General features: G+C 34.8%; 1 pseudogene; it reads left to right on the top strand.

Annotated features, from left to right (window-relative positions):
- The window catches only part of LOC132556641 (sodium-dependent proline transporter-like), a 50,360-nt pseudogene extending 34,224 nt beyond the window's left edge, over nucleotides 1-16,136 (top strand).
- The last annotated feature ends 2,158 nt before the right edge of the window (nucleotides 16,137-18,294 follow it).

Raw genomic sequence — 18,294 nt, 5'->3', positions numbered from 1 at the left:
CGTATAATGAGAGACATGGGACCTGGTTAGATGTACACAATAGACATTTTTATGACACGTTAAAATAAAACATGATACGCCTTTTTTCCGTTTTCCTTTATTGCTGAACGTAGTGGTACGTGTTATGCATTTTTAGGTCAAAATCCTTTGAATTTTTTTATTGATTTTTGTTAGAATCCTATTTCTAAATTATATATAAGGGTGACACACATATATATAGGTAAAAGGGTTCGGGAACATGTTTGGTGTAGATAGGGTTTCTATTCTCTGTCAAAATGGGTATCGTTTCTTAGTTGAAAACGGGAGAAATATTTATATGAAACAACAAGAAAATCACGACTTGTCAACATAATCATAATTCAAACTTAAATTCAATATGAACGAAAGAAGGATATACATGGAGACTCCTGCAAACAAGGGGAAAGGGATTAAGTGTTTCGGAAGAGTAAGCGTCTTCTGCTTCATCGAATCCAACCACCATTTAAATTTTGGTCAGTCCTAGTAAGTAATGCTACGTTCTAAAATGAAAACAAAGTATGCAAGAACGGAACTAGCAGGCAAACTTTCAATCGTGGAAGACGTCCAGCTTTTATATCAAATAAACAAAGACATTATTTCTCAATGAGATCACTGTGACGTTGACTGTACATCATATGAATCGCTAAAGTACATAAATTGTTCATGTTTGTTTTTCTCAATAACCTGACAGATTACGATCATTATTCACATATCACGCCAACGAAATACGACGATACCCGATGTTCACTACGACGATACCCGATGTTCACTACGACGATACCCGATGTTCACAATTTATGTTTTTTTTAAGGATGATTTAATTTCGAAGGACAACCTACAAAACCTAATGCAAAGAAACTGATTGTTTATAACGCATTTTTGCAAAGTTTTATGATAAGACATGTCTCTAAAGCGTGTATATAGGATACAAAGGTGTTTCTCCAGACGATAACAGGTTCAAGATATGAAACATTTCCTCGATGATTAGGCATTTTCAAATAACATCAAACAATTGCTACATGATTAGTAAATTTAAGTTACACAACAACACAAAAACAGCTCAAGTAAATATGTTTTCAGTGGTGTTGCCTTTCTCCCCGGTTTATCTATGTCAAGGATATCGGCTACTGTCGGCCTCTTTCAACCACGTTTGTTGTCACGCATAAAGTACGCGATCGTGCACAGCTCCTGTTTAATTTTCCCAAACTAGGTAAAGTCGTTATCACATAAACATATCATTTGTTTCCTATGAATTAATTGTCTATATGCATACCACTGCGCCATCCGACTACATTCAAAATGTAGGTCCTTGCATCTACCATCACTGACAAGTCATACAAACACAGCTGTACTGTACTCTTACATTCATTATTTGGCTTCTGTATCTAATTCTAAAACAGTGGTATTTGAAGTGGCCTACTTGTAAACATCAAAGATGTTATCACGTATGTGGTTATGCTAGCTTTTTGGGTTTTACAATTGAAAATATCCATTCAGTTCCAATCAAGTGCTTAAGCAAGGATGTTGCGTCGTTTTAAAAAAGCATTGATGAAGTTCGGGATCAAAAGAGAAAAAGTCTAAATTTATTCATTCACAAAAAAAGTATTTAAATTAACATGTTTGAAATTGTATATGCCTACTAGTTTGAGTATATCTAGATTAAGAGATAAAAACATTGCGACCTTCGAGACCTACCTGCTTTTTTTGTTAATAGTATACAATCCTTTGCCAAAAAGGTGGAAATTATGATTTTTACCATTACTGGCGGAGAATGATAAGGTACCCAACTGAATTGCTTCATTAATTAAGCAAAAGAGTGAATGGAATTGTTTCTATTTCTCAGGCTTCATACATAAGATATGGTATTGTCTAATATTCTCGCACACGGGTTGTAGCAACCAAGAATAAATTAATGTTTCAGCTATTTGATTAAAATTTTCTCATAAGTCAGGCTAGGACATTCGCCAGATACTGGCCGCAGGTCGATGGTTTTTTCCAAAGTATTCCTGACTTTCCTTCGCCACCCAAACCCGACACGTACTTAAATGGCCTTGACTGTTAAGAGGACGAGAAACAACAATAAACGAAAAGCACATGTTGCGGATTAATAGAAGTTTTCATCCCCTTAGGGTTATGACTTAGGGATCTCAACCTCCGGAAAGATTATTTAGTCATCAAACACCAGGCTTGCCGAGCGTTGGACAACTTGATGAGAACCCCCAACCCCTGGAGGGGGTTTAGAGCCCCCTATCTCATCCTACAGGGAGTAAATGATTATTTTTATCTTACCCATCTGTCTATGTCCACGTGCATAACGAAGTATATTGTGTGTAAACAAAAAACACTTGGATGGCGTATGAATACTGTTGACACCAGCGTTTAAGACGATTAACAAATTTTAATTATAATTGAAATGACTTAAGTCAAATTCTTTGTCTGCCAAATATTTTACCGACTAGTGGTTGTACGCATGCGTACTTTAAACATGACATATGTTTCAATCTGCTTAAACGTAACTCCTTGCTTTCTATCAGTCCCAAAATTTATCAAATCGCCAATTGTGAACACGTTCACCATATCTTCTATCTTGATAATAACACTGGATTTTCGGCTTTGAGAATAACACAAGGTATCGATAGCAGACAAACTGGTGTATGTGTGTGACTTCTTAAAAGTAGTATCACTTCCGGGTCATGTCATTGTCGTCATTTAAATAGTTTTCAGACCATGCAACGACCGATGTAGGTTGTCTCAAACAAAGGGTGAGACAGTGAAATCTGACACTGGTAAAAGCGTGGATTTAATTGTCCAGGGTCGACCTCGTTTATTCCTAACGTGCCGCCTCATTTCAAGAAACACCATCATTAACATATATATATATATATATATATATTTCTTTCAATGAAATATGTAGACAGTCAATTTTTACCGAATGAAATATCCTAACACATGATGACGTTTTCTTTACAAGTCTATGAATCCTGTCCGGAAGTGTTTTGTATATCAAACGGAGTGAAAGTTATAATGCAAACTGTTGTTATTACATGACGACAAACTACACTGCAAACTGTCACAATTATTAAGCTATTGATTCGTAGTAAATAATACATTTGTATATTAAAATTGACAAAATACATTTTACAAAAATTGAGCACAATTACAGGTAAAAATGTATTCGTACCCCTCCCATTTTTAAAGTTCAAGACATGAAGATATCATGGGTAGGGGGAAGGGGGGGGGTAGAGGGGGTGTATGTAACATTTTTGAAATTCAATGCATTGAAAAGTTCCGTATGCCTTAGTGTGGGTTAGTTAATGACGTTACACAAGAGATTTGAATATATCAGTGATTGTAAAAATCAAACTGTTGTTACAGACTTGTACTACATCTTATCTGCAGCTACCAATTCAAGCCACAAAATATTAATGTAGCATCTTACAAAATTCCACGTCCCTTTTTTCTTTCATAGACCCCCGATCGAGGGCAATGGACAGGGAAGCTGGACTTCATCCTGTCTTGCATTGGTTTTTCCGTTGGTCTTGGAAACATATGGCGATTCCCTTACCTGTGTTACAGAAACGGAGGGGGTGAGTACAAACAATGGAATCACATTCACAATGAAACTTACAGGTGAGTACACATAACGTTTACTATCTAACTCTCCTATCCGACAGGTTTTTTGTTCATAAATCACTCTGAGGAATGAACGTAAATAACATAATTACATTTTCCATTCAACAGAAGGCTATTAGATATAATACTTACCAGCTAACTGAGGAATGATTACCAGTAATTTTAAAAGTTTTCAGATTATGTAATCACACATAAACGGGAAGAATGCTTCATTCATGTTTAAACACCATAGTGAATTCAAATGACTTTGTTGTACAATCTCCTATAATCAAAGTGAAATAGATAATTTCTCTTGACTTTTTCTATACCATATTCCATAAAGTTTGATTTATTTCATTTTTACTCGTGCAAATCATTTTATTACTGTACGCTAATCAACTCTGAAAGTAATTGCCGGTCTACAATGGTTTATGTGGGCTTAAGATTTACATACCTTTTGAAAAGTATGTATTTAACGAATAAAAAAATTAGGAATGGTGAAAGGAGTCTTACTGAGCCACAGAAGTCGGGAAAGTAGTGAATATTTATAGTTTATAATCAGATACAGTGCAGCCGCGCATTTTCGCGGGAATGAAATTTTCGCTATTTCGCGGTACATTAAAGTGATCGCGAAAATTAAGCACGCGAAATAATGGACATGTGTATATCTTTTTACATCCAGACCCCGAAATTATTTTTACGTTTTAATAAAATTCGATCATTATACAGCATGCACATAACATTCAAAACTCCGTTGAACCTCCTTTACTCAAACATTCAAGTTATTTCGTTGGTCCTTGCCAAACTTGACGCTAAACATTCAACTTAACTAAAATCGAATATTCGGATAAGTCGAATTTTCCCCACAGTCCGTCGACTTTGAGATAACGAGGTTCGACTATAGCAATTGTATCTAATGGCCTTTTCCAGGCGCTTTCATCATACCATACGCCATTATGTTGCTGATCGCCGGCATCCCACTCTACTTCCTGGAGCTTAGTCTGGGACAGTTCGCCAGTCAGGGTCCAGTCACCGTCTGGAGCCTCAGTCCAATCTTCTATGGTAGATATACATCTCAGATGAAATAAATAACCTATTATAGCCAAATTGTATGACACGTTTTCTTGATTTTCTAATATGTTGTAAGACCTTCTTTTATCTTATTTTCATCTCTGACTTGATAAAATAGTCCTTATTGATCGACCATGTGATGTAGATATTTCTCATCGACCTATCAAGCCTGCTGTTTAAACGTGAAAATGATGTTTTCTTCACTTATATTCATAAATGTGTTCTTGTTTATTGAAATGATAATTGCGAGCATAGTTTGTCACCCAGTGGGTGTTGTCGATGAAACAGAAGACGCTTACTCTTCCGGAACAGCTGATCTTATTCTCCTTGTACTTTTTCAAAGGCGTCCGTATGAACATTGTATTTGGTCACATTTTTGCCCTTTTTCAATATTAGTTTGAATTTAGATTCCGTCGGTTGGTGTTTTGCTGTTTTTTTTCTTGTATGATACATGTTTACAGGTATCGGTTGGGCCATGATTATGATCAGTGCCATGGTCTGCACTTACTACAACGTCATCATCATGTACTCCGTATACTATATGCTGGTGTCCTTTGTTAACCTTGACGACGAATTACCATGGCAACGCTGTGGAAAGGCGTGGAATACCGAGAAATGCCGAGATGAGCCTTATCCTGATATGGACGGCATGAACGAGACCAGCAAAATTAATGCTATGTTAGGCAAGTGCCAACAATAAGTTTGTGATTTATTCCTAACCATTTACTGTAGAAGGCAATGTAACAAATCTATTAACTTTCTTCCAATATTCGAAATATTTAAATTTCAATGGAATCGTTTATCATTTACACAAAATATTGATCATATAATGAAGGTTTGCCTCAAACTCCCAAAAATGTGACTGATACAGTACAGATATAACTTGACATGTACACAATTTTTTAAAAAAGAATCGTAGTTTGATTTCACAAACTACAGATGGCGCGCATTGCTTCAATCACCTCAATGAGAGATTGATGTGATTATTCTTTCAAAAAATTTGACCTGGATTTCAAAAGGTGACATATTGATTCTATTGGTATTTTCATTGAGACGTTTTATGAAATTTTAACATTAGCTCGGAAAAAAGTCAGTGGTTAGATGTTATTAAGTATATAACCATATATCACTTGAAGTTTGACACTAATAGAAAGTTCATTATTTCTAGTCGTAAAATGTTTAACCGTGTTTTTTTAAATAGATTTCATGTGAAACAAGTGTACATCTATGTCACGTAATTCACTCATGCGGAACGTAATTGCTGTGACTTGATGCTGTTTACCTAGGTTTGAAAGATCAGTCATGCGTGACCAACTTACTTACGATGATCAGCAATCTGTATGGGGAGACTTACAACGTCACAAGCGACCTCAACTCAACACAACTGTCCGACCACACATCTGACTGTAATATCAAATTCGAGACACCGAGTGCCGAGTACTGGAAGTAAGGCTGTCACAGGGTCGAAAGCCCTACCTGTTTAACACAAGAAATTGAATCAAGATGTGGTGATTACGGTGTGGGCTGTGTCATAGGTCAAAATATCAAACAAATAACGCAATAAGGAATATATCTGTATTAAAGTAGTCAAATGTAGTTTAAACATTTGATAAAGATGAAATTATCTTTGTCAATTATATTCTGTATACACTATCTGAATCTAAAAGATTGTACAAAGGACACAAAAGTGATTATCACATTTTAATAGAAATTTATAAAATATACGTCAAAGCAAAAATAATAATAATAATAAAACTGAATGATACAGATGTTTCGTATGACTTGTCAGTGATGCTAAAGGCCTAAATATTAAACTTGAATGTGACTATGTATACATTGCTACTAGGAACACGCCAAAAACAATAAAGCCGATTAATTTGTAGCATTATTTTAAACAACGATCATTTCAACATGTCAACAATGAAAGCGGGCTAGGAACAAAAGAAAGAAGAAGAAAATACTGTATAGTCGATAATTTTCGCGAAGATATTTTCACTATTTCGCGGTACATAATTGTGTTCGCGAAAAATTAATCTTCGGAATAATAAGGCAAGGATGCATTAAACGTCATTTTACATCCAGATCGTGTAAAATAACAAACGGGTAAAATGGTATTCGTTCCTTTCAAATGAAAATTCCCAAAAAATATCGACCCGCGGAAATTACCAACTTTACGGTAACCTTGAATAGTTAAGAGTGAGTGTAAATCCACCACTTTTTTTCTCCATCATGTAAATATTGGTCATTGGAAACAATGTCGCATTCTAAAATGAGAACAAGGAAAACAACAACTAAATTCCATGACTATTTACAAGGATCGAATACTTTGTTAAAAAATCATTTGTTTATAAAAACTTTGTTTACAAACCTATCTGTTCATATTGCAATACAAACTTCCTATAACCATGTATAACAATTCTGAAAGAAAAATACAACTCTGTTTCAGTCGATATGTACTTCGAGTTCACGAATCAAACGGCATGGAAGACATTGGCGGCGTCAGTCTAAAGAATGTTCTGTGTCTCCTTCTGTGCTGGGTATTTATCTTCTTCTGTCTGATGAAGGGTGTCAAGTCCTCAGGAAAGGTAAATGGTATTTTTGAACGTGAAGATTAATTCTCTTTGATAACACTATAATGTAAACACACGTGCCAGTTCTTAATGTCACTTCTAACATTGGTCATCGAACAGAGGTTTGCAAGTAAACATTTAGACACTGGAACCTTATTTATTTCAGGCCAATAACTTAAAGGATGGACAAGAAAACTTTTCTGATGATGTAATCTTTGTTTTATTTCCTTTGATGCGTTTGCATGGAGTCAAATATATCTCGTTATAATAGATTGTTTTATCCCATTAAATAACATCAGGTCTTCACATAAGGTTTGTATATTATAATTCGTTCGAATGGTGGCGCCGTTCATAATATTTACATGTACTCCAAGGTGTTCTAAAATCATTATGGAATTCATTGAGCTATATGGCTCGTGTAGTTCCCACTCTAGATTTCGACTTTTCTTTCGTTTGCTTCGGATTTTCCTCACTCGCCTCAGATGCTTCCAAATATAGGCCGAAGCATCACTGACGAGCCCTCGAATGGCGTAACAGCTTTATGATGCACTTTCTTTAATCTATTGTTTGGCTCCCCCTCCCCCCCTCCCCCCCCCCCCCCCCTCTCTCTCTCTCTCTCTCTCTCTCTCTCTCTCTCTCTCTCTCTCTCTCTCTCTGTATCTCTGTCTGTCCGTCTCTCTCTGTTTCTCTGTCTGTCTGTCTCTCTCTCTCTGTCTGTATCTCTGTCCGTCTCTCTCTGTCTCTCTGTCTGTCTGTCTCTCTCTCTCTCTCTCTCTCTCTCTCTCTCTCTCTCTCTCTGTATCTCTGTCCGTCTCTCTCTGTCTCTCTGTCTGTCTCTTTCTGTCTGTATCTCTGTCCGTCTCTCTCTGTTTCTCTCTGTCTGTATCTCTGTCCCTCTCTCTCTGTATCTCTGTCCGTCTCTCTCTCTGTCTCTCTGTCTGTCTCTCTCTGTCTGTATCTCTGTCTGTCCGTCTCTCTCTGTTTCTCTCTGTCTGTATCTCTGTCTGTCCGTCTCTCTCTGTTTCTCTCTGTTTCTCTCTGTCTCTCTCTGTCTGTATCTCTGTCCGTCTCTCTCTGTCTCTCTCTGTCTGTATCTCTGTCTGTCCGTCTCTCTCTGTTTCTCTCCGTCTGTATCTCTGTCTGTCCGTCTCTCTCTGTCTCTCTCTGTCTGTATCTCTGTCCGTCTCTCTCTGTCTGTCTCTCTCTGTCTGTATCTCTGTCCGTCTCTCTCTGTCTCTCTGTCTGTCTCTCTCTGTCTGTATCTCTGTCTGTCCGTCTCTCTCTGTTTCTCTCTGTCTGTATCTCTGTCTGTCCGTCTCTCCCTGTTTCTCTCTGTCTGTATCTCTGTCCCTCTCTCTCTCTCTCTCATGTTGTATTAAAAGGCGCTATTTCCTTGTGTGATTTTATACAATATTCTATTGATGTATTGATGGAGTGATTTCTGTCAGGTAGATAATAGGAAGTCTTCAGATAAGTAACATAGATTATTATATCTACATACAATGGCCACGATGCCTGTTATATATGTTTCCACAATATTTCTTTTTTTTTCTCCAACAGGTGGTGTACTTTACGGCCCTTTTTCCATACGTTGTTCTGATAGTGCTCCTAATCAGGGGTCTTACTCTACCGGGATATGAAAAGGGAATCGACTTCTACATTGTGCCTGAATGGGAGAGACTCAAAGATCCAAAGGTCAGTTCTAACAATACAAATGATATCCCCGAAATCAGAAATGAATCGTTAATTTTCCAGTTAAGATTTGCAAAAACAAATTGTTATCGGAAATATTTTGACGTACTGGTTAACTGGTGTTCAAAATTCAATTTGGTCAACATGACGACATAGTTCTTGTCTTTTAGGTTTGGGGAGATGCTGCTACCCAGATATTCTACTCGTTAGGTGCAGCTTTCGGTGGTATCCTGACTATGGCCAGTTACAACAAATTCCATAATCACAGTTTAAGGTTAGTGACTTAAACGCTAATTGTGCTTTAACTTGTAAATTATCCGCTTATTGCATCAAATGATAAATCGTGGTTAAATATTATCTATATATGGATGTTACTTGGAATATATTTAGGTTTTGCCATCAGCTTCCCTTCTATGGACTATGTACCATATTAGTCGACCTGTTAACCCAAAACATTAATAAATAAACTAATCAAGATCATAAAGTATATTCCGATTTTACAGAGCATCAATACACACACACATATGTATATATATATATAAGTTTTGCTGAATTTACAGGGATGCTTTGATCATTTCCTTCGTGAATTGCTCGACTAGTGTATTTGGTGGCTTTGCCATTTTTGCCCTCCTCGGTTATATGTCCCACGTGACCAATGTTCCAGTGGAGAAGGTGGCAGACAGCGGTATGTCAGATACATTAAAACCATGTTATCTCGAACGCTTATAAATGAAGGCCTTATATAATTCGACGTATTTCGTTGGCACCGTCCAAACTTTAAACTAAACATTTTATGTTCTTTAAATCGAATAATCTAATAACTCGAAGTTTTCCACGGCCCTGCCGACTTCGAGATATCGAGATAAATACATTACAAATGAAGAAAACCTACAATCAAAATCGCCCCTAAAAGTCATTAATCAAATAACCATTCCACAGCGTTTGAATAACGGTTTGCTTGTAATATTGCTTCTGATTGGCTTTCTGATCGACTCAATAAATTCCAAAGGAAAGAGTCCATAAAAAGTCACAAAAAGATATGTGAGAATTCATTTCTGTTGTTGGTGACTCAGTACCTGCCTCTATAATAACTACTGACCTTGCGGTTCAGTATATAACATGTTATTCTTTTACCATACATACAGGACCTGGACTAGCGTTCATTGCATATCCCGAGGGTATAGCCAAACTGCCTTCTCCTCCGATATTCGCCTTCCTCTTTTTCTTCATGATCTTTACACTCGGCTGTGACAGTCAGGTCGGTTGTGATTTATGTTTTTTGGACGAATACAATGTGATAAGGTTTATCCATGAATGAATGATATAATGTTTATAAATAGTGATACCTGGTCAAGTAAATAGAGACTACATGGTCAGTGACAGTGTCAGTGTCAGCTGCATTTTGGCGAGGGTGTAGAAAGACAAAGCTGACCTCTGACCCTCGCCAAAATACAGATTTAAGACACTGACCATATGTTCTATTTATTTTGCAATATTGATTGAAAATCAGACTATTGAAACTTAAACACTTTTGTTATTCAATCTGTGTTTACCTGACATTGACGCTAAGCTGAATTTTGCCTGATGACGGACGCCAAAATAATTACTCCGCGCAGAACATAGTTCCAAACTTCATCGGATATAACAGCGACTGGATAAAGTTTCATAAATCAACTTGTTCATTACAACATGTAAAATCGTTTATTTCAACAACTATTTATATTTCTATACGTAAATATATTTAAGTAAATTCAGAGAGTAATTCTGTCGACACGAGCTAAAATACAGCTGTTTTCCGTCACTACCGAATACAGCAAAAACATATGTGGTATGTGTATTCCGACAATGGCAGTGTCAGTTGTAGGATAAAAAGGACATATAAGAGTTATCAGTATCAAAGATATCAAAAAGTATGTGTTGTAAACACTACAAGAAAGAACAATATATTGATACAATATAACTATATTCATTATCTATAATTTTGTTTTTAATACAAAGTCCATATGTTGTTGGGTATTTTATTCTACAAAAGCTTCTGAAAGTCACGTAGATATCATCTGGTTATAAGCAATGCGGGTACGTAACTTCATAGTCATTATGAAAATTAATTATTGAATGCTTAATATCTATACATTTGATCTTTTGTCCATATTTGAACTTAAATGCATTAATTTTGAAATACATCGAATTCAATTGCAAATTACAGCGACGAAAAAAATTGTACATAAATCATAACCATTATTTTCGACCGTTTTGTTTCATAAAGCAATATTTCGGATTTATAATACAAGAAAACTATAAAATTTAAGAATTAAAAAGAATATACATGCAAAGATATATACAATAATTGTCATAAAAATATGGAAAGACATTCTTCATGAAATATTTCATTTTGTATGTTTCTCTCCGGATTGTTTGTAATATTGTATTTGATCAGGTATTCTTTAAATTTTTTATAAGTATTTAAATTTTATAAGCTGCATACAGGCCAAATTCCTCCCAATAGAAATTCGACCATTTCGTACTTTTGGCGGTAAGGCGTAAATAAGACAAAGACTTGAGTTTTCCGTTAAACCTGAAATACATAATTTTATCATTTCGATGTGATGGTAGGACGAAATTAAGCCTTGTTGAATGTTTTAATGATTATAGTGTATTTGACAATAATAACAAACCAGACATCGTTGAGGAAGAAACCATACTCCAACATCCCTACTAATTTCATGCAACATACTTTTAACACTTAAATCTATCCACATTTCACAGAAACATATACTCTTGTATTTATCTATATCTTCGTATAGAACTGGCAATAAATCCATGCTGTTTATGATTCCTTCCTAGTTTGCTATGATGGAGACCATCATTAGTGGGTTCTCGGATGTTTTTCCAAACCAACTGCGGAAGAGGAAGGCCCTTTTCACCTTCTTCTGCTGTATGGTTGGGTTTCTCCTTGGAATTCCACAAACTACAAAGGTAAATATAAAGACGATTTAAAAGTCAAATTAGCATCAAATAAATGACGAGTATCAACCTTCTCTGACATAAGGATTTATTTTTCAGTAGTTCTACCTTTTATATTCTTGTTGTACTACATCTTATATTAATTAGTTCTACCTTTTATATTAATTAGTTCTACCTTTTATATTCTTGTTGTACTACATCTTATATTAATTAGTTCTACCTTTTATATTCTTGTTGTACTACATCTTATATTAATTAGTTCTACCTTTTATATTCTTGTTGTACTACATCTTATATTAATTAGTTCTACCTTTTATATTCTTGTTGTACTACATCTTATATTAATTAGTTCTACCTTTTATATTCTTGTTGTACTACATCTTATATCAATTAGTTCTACATTTTATATGTATGTAGTTCTCTAATTTATATTTATGTATTTCTATATTTTATATTGAGGTAGTTTCATATTATGTAGTTTTACATTTTATATTTATTATATGTCTATGTAGTTCTACATTAAATGTCTTTGCAGTTCTACGTTATATGTATATGTAGTTCTACGTTATATGTATATGTAGTTCTACGTTATATGTATATGCAGTTCTACGTTATATGTATATGTAGTTCTACATTAAATGTCTTTGTAGTTCTACGTTATATGTATATGTAGTTCTACGTTATATGTATATGCAGTTCTACGTTATATGTATATGTAGTTCTACGTTATATGTATATGTAGTTCTACATTAAATGTCTTTGCAGTTCTACGTTATATGTATATGTAGTTCTACGTTATATGTATATGTAGTTCTACGTTATATGTATATGTAGTTCTACGTTATATGTCTATGTAGTTCTACATTAAATGTCTTTGCATTTCTACGTTATATGTATATGTAGTTCTACGTTATATGTATATGTAGTTCTACGTTATATGTCTATGTAGTTCTACATTAAATGTCTTTGCATTTCTACGTTATATGTATATGTAGTTCTACGTTATATGTATATGTAGTTCTACGTTATATGTATATGTAGTTCTATATGTAGTTCTACATTTTATATCTATGTATAACGTTGAGTTGGTAATTATTTTTAAATGTCGTTAACGTTGACGTCATTGTTTCCATTGACTGACTTGTTTGTTGGACACATAATGTTTATTTGTCATTATTATTGGTCGACATGATTTATCTATAGTGTCACGGTGGATCACTGGATCAACCGAAAAATAGTACCAAGGCCTAGCCTTGCAATCTTCTGGTATACCATAACATTTAAATTGCACAGAATGCACATACGTGTAACCTGTTGTATAAAATTTCTCCATATAGAGGTTTCTGTAATTTGTATCTATTTATCATAAAAACAAAAAATAGACATTACAGTGTTGCTGTACATCATTTCGTGGGTGTGATAATTTATATTAGTTTCTTATATCAAACTAGGTCCAGAATAACATGGTTATACAGGATACAGGATAGTTGGATTTTTCTTACCATCATTATTATTCTTACAGCAATAGCGAATCAAGTTATATCAATTAATTCTAATCAATCTGAACGCAAAAGGGGTGTTAATGTGGGAGGAAAGCGGAGTACGCGGGAAAACAAAGGTGGTAAGAGAGGTGACCGCCTACTTTGTCACGTCCGTTCCAGGAATCGAACCCCGGGCGGCTAGGTGAAAGACTAGTGTGTTACCATTTCGCCACCTGACCTCCAGGTTAATGTCATTGTTAAAATGTGAAACATCAGTAAAGGGTAGTGATCACCATCTCCAGAAAAATAGTTAAATCTTGAGTGTACTGTACTTAATGTGACTGAACAGTGACGCCTCGGCTTGGCTTGGCAGCAGAGGTAAAGAAGTGGCGATGTTAATTTAAGTGTTATTGCCTAATATGGATATTCATCGTTAATATTAGCATTGGGTAACCAATTACAGATAATATATCATTGTTTAATGTTAGCCATGTGTTGTATAGGTTAAGCAAGGTTACACAACCATCAATGTACTATTTCAGGGTGGCATATACATCCTCACGCTGGTGGACTGGTATTCTGGCAGTTATAACCTTATGATCATCAGTTTCTTCGAGATCGTGGCCGTCTGTTATGTGTACGGTAAGGCGCCGTTATGTGTTATTTTATAGGTTAAATAAACATATGTATCTGAAATGTATACATGGCGGTTATCGTCGATAAGTAGGAGACGCTGTCCTTCAGTTAACATCTGGGCTTATGTTTGTGCTTTGTCAAAGGCCGTTTCTTAAATATTTCACGTCTGAATTTCGCATTCGTTTCACCGATTTTGAGTTTGAAATATGTTTGTGTTGTTCGGAGGTGATTTTCTTGGTTTGTGTGTGTGTTTTATCATTATCATTTTTATTATTATTTTATTGAACCACCAATGGTTTTTTTCAAATTTTATCCCGATATCATATGCTACAGTATGACGTCGTGTCAATTCAAATATATAAAGTCAAGGTGATGATGTGGGCTACTTGCAATATCATTGCTAATTTGCATAGCAAGATGTGAAATGTCACACGCACACTTATGTCGAAAGATAGGATTTCGAACATGAGTTTAAAAGATTTTTGAGTGCATCATTTGTTTTCTTAGTGAGCCTCTTTGCCATGCATAAACACTGAAAAAACTAATAAGTATCAAAGCCGTGTATCTTGGCCATGTACTTCTCCATTTGAAGTAGACTGTTTCATTCTTCATGAATAATAAATGTAACACAACAGAGTATTATAACAAATAAGTAAATTATTACGTAAACATTCATCATTACAGGAATCAACAAATTCCGTGCTGATGTGGAAATGATGATCGGCAAACAGAACATCGTAGTCTGGGCCTACTTCTACGGAACCTGGTGTTTCATCACACCTGCCGCCATTCTGGTAATTGATGCATTCAGTGTTGTAATGGACACTATAGATACACAAATAGATCAATAGAATAACTTAAATGCTTGCTCCGCAATCTGTTAAGGTTACAATAATGCAGGATGATGAGAATGGGTGTACATGGTGCTCGTTAGAGTGACTTTTGGTTCCAATGTTATATACCTTGTTCTCATTTGACTTAGCATTTCTAACTCGGATCGACCAAGGTTTACATGGTGGATGTCGTTGATGCAGTAAAAGACGCTTACTCTTCCGGAACACAAAATCTATTTTTTCTTGTCCCCTTTCGGGAGTTTGCATTTAAATCTTCCTTTTGTTTATATGTTGACATAATTATATTTAACTTCAGTTTTGATTATGATTATGTTGACATGTTGGTATTTTATGCTGTTATTTCACGACATATACATAAAAGTGTAGATATCAAAAACAGGAAATATGTAAGCCTGAATTGATTATTGACGATTGTTTATTTTTTTCTGTTTTCTTTGTTTCCAGTTTATTGTCATCATGATGGCTATCAATTACGCACCTGCCTATCTTGGAACTTACAAATTTCCAGGCTTTGCTGAGGCCCTGGGCTGGCTCATGGTAGTATCCCCCCTTGTGCTTGTGCTTGTGGGCGCAGTTGTCCAGTCCATTAGGGCTGGAGGGGTAAGTCAAATAACAGTGACCAAAATTCAACAGCACAAAATAAAAGAAGGAAAGTATTAAAAGCCTAAACATTTGAACAGCGTGCGATCAAAATCAGCAACGAAATACGTACTTTTTAAAATTTTATCTATTTTCATTTCGAAATAAGTTGAAATTCAAACATACTGTCTTTAACGACTTTCAATGACAGAGATAAATATGTACTGACAGTTTGAATAACAATGTCTTACCATTTTCCTAACGCAAAGCTCATAATTGGTCTGTGGATTCTTTAAATGTTTTAGATAAGAAAAGCCATGCGACCTCTAGCAACTTGGGGCCCCGATCTTGACAAGAACCGCTTGCCCCCCAGGTACGCGCCTCTCAACAATGCAGTGTTCGATGATATGAGGTATGACTCGAAGGGTGGAAATGTCTTCGTTGTCAACAAAGGACAAGACAATACCGGATACACCGGGGAGAAACTCTGAAAATTGAGATTGTCACATGTGCAGAAGAGAATTTTAAAGCTTTGTAAAGGATATCACAGATGGACAATGGTGATATGAAAATTCTAGAAGTGAAAGAGAAAATGTAAATACTATTGAAAAGCGTCGTCATGCACGAAACATTGACAATCATAAAAATATGTATTCCTTGTAAACGACTTATGAAAACATTTTTAACAAATAACGTTCTCCTTGTTAGAGTTTTTGTCAAAATTAAAATCCTGATTATCTATAACAGGTTTAAGGTGATATGCAAAAATAACAAAATACTTATTTTACTAATGTGTTTAAAGATTCTGAAACAGAGCCCCAAATGTATTTGTATCGGTATCTGGAAGTACTTTTATTGGAGAAAAGGAGGAAAATATTTCATATGGTAAAAAAAATCCTCTGTAGAAAACGAACGTTTTAAAGACATTAGAAAATTGAACGTAGAAGGAACATAGATGATCAGCTGATTAACTCCTAAATATTTTCATGTACTTAATCACAATATGCTACAAAAGTGATTTATTTAGGTAACATTGTTCATTTCATAAGTATGACATACTCCATGTTTATTGCATATCTGCTAATGCGCTTTAAAAGGTATTTGTGTAATCAGAACAGCTTTATGTACACCGCATACCTTATACAGGTAATGTATGAAATCGTTCATTCATTTTTAAGACTTCATCACATAATAAATTTTGTGCTGCAATATAGGTGTCAACTAAACAAGGCGTAGCCGAATGACTAAATTAAATTTTTACCATCTGTATATGTTTTTGGTCTATAATCTGTTTGCCATCTCGTCACAATATTTTCGACCTCAGTGTACCTAGGATTATAGTGCAGACGAAAAAGTTGGTCGATTCCGTACCAACTCGTTCACTACGTACGTCAGTGCTAGTACGCTCCACACTGATCATTTGTCTGATGAAGGTGACCGTGTAATCATCGAAACTTCTCTAATCTTCCACTGGTTGTGTTATAAGAACTTCTATTCTATACATGTTAATCCTTTTGTTTAAAAAAATCCTGACAGACATATTACGTCGAGGTTTAATTTTTTGTGTTTGTCACTAATAAGAAACCATTGAAGTGTAGTGAGCTGGTATGTAATGAATAATTAATAGATGATTTTCATATCAAATCATATTTTATAAAATTGTTTTACTTTCAAGGTTTAACATAAGAAATAAAAAAAAAATTCGGCATTTTATCCTTTATTGTTAATTATTTTGCAGAATATCAATTTGTGAATTAATGATTTTACTGTCATTAAACAATAATGTTAAAACTGCAGTACAAAATATACTGCAGAATCATCAATTCTCGTGTCCGAGTCAAATTTGTGGTTACTCTTACCCCGTGAACATAAATCGCCAAGAAATGATAAACTGATAAAAATTAACATGGATTTCTGTACTTATGATTATCCTGAGTAAGTGAAATCTGATGATTTGCAGATGAAAATGAATACTGTCATAAAACCTGAAAATTTGAATCCAACGAAAATATACAATATTACAGTATATAATGTGAATTTAATAATTTCTTTAATTGGTATAATTTATAAAAAAAAAAAAAAATACATCGCTGACTAACTTCGATTAATAATTTGAAAGTAAAAATAATCAGAGAATAATGACATTTAGAAAATCGTCACTCAAATGCACATATTCTATATTAACCTGCGCAAATAAGACAAAACATAGGATCACTTTTCAAACTTTTGATTACTACACAGCTTTACTACGGTGCACGTAGCTTATATCCTATCTATTTGTAAGTTTGTTCAGATATTCACATTATGACTTCTTGTAACAGGGAGTCAGTAAACTTCTTTTTTATTAAAACAACATAAATAAATATGTTTTACCAATTTTGTTAAGCTGTATGGGGGGTAACGTAAATGTGACCAGTCGCTACTAAAGTCTAAAATGAACTTGCTATTTTTGATATCGAGATAGATTTTGGAAAGTACATTGAAAATATGCTGAAAATATTACCCGATCTCTCAGCTGCTTATACTATAAACTTAAGTGCCATAATAACGCAACATACCTATTCGCTATGCTATATATATATATATGTATATATATATAAATATTATAACCCATTTGTATGATTTATTTGAACTTAATTCTTCTTGCAGTTTTATTTGCAACGTTTATCTTGCTCTATATGAAAAAAGTGTCATTACTAATACAGTCGAATCTCGTTATTTCGAGCTCGTATATCTCGAAGACCTCTTTCAATTTGAAGTATTTCGTCGGTCCCTGTCACACCAAAAATTCGACCTCGCTTAAATCGAATACTTTGA

This window comes from Ylistrum balloti, unplaced genomic scaffold (assembly GCF_031769215.1).
Source record: "Ylistrum balloti isolate Yb309-2 unplaced genomic scaffold, AGI_CSIRO_Ybal_v1 Utg370580, whole genome shotgun sequence".
Lineage (NCBI taxonomy): Eukaryota > Metazoa > Mollusca > Bivalvia > Pectinida > Pectinidae > Ylistrum > Ylistrum balloti.
This window is presented reverse-complemented; position numbering and strand designations above follow the sequence as displayed.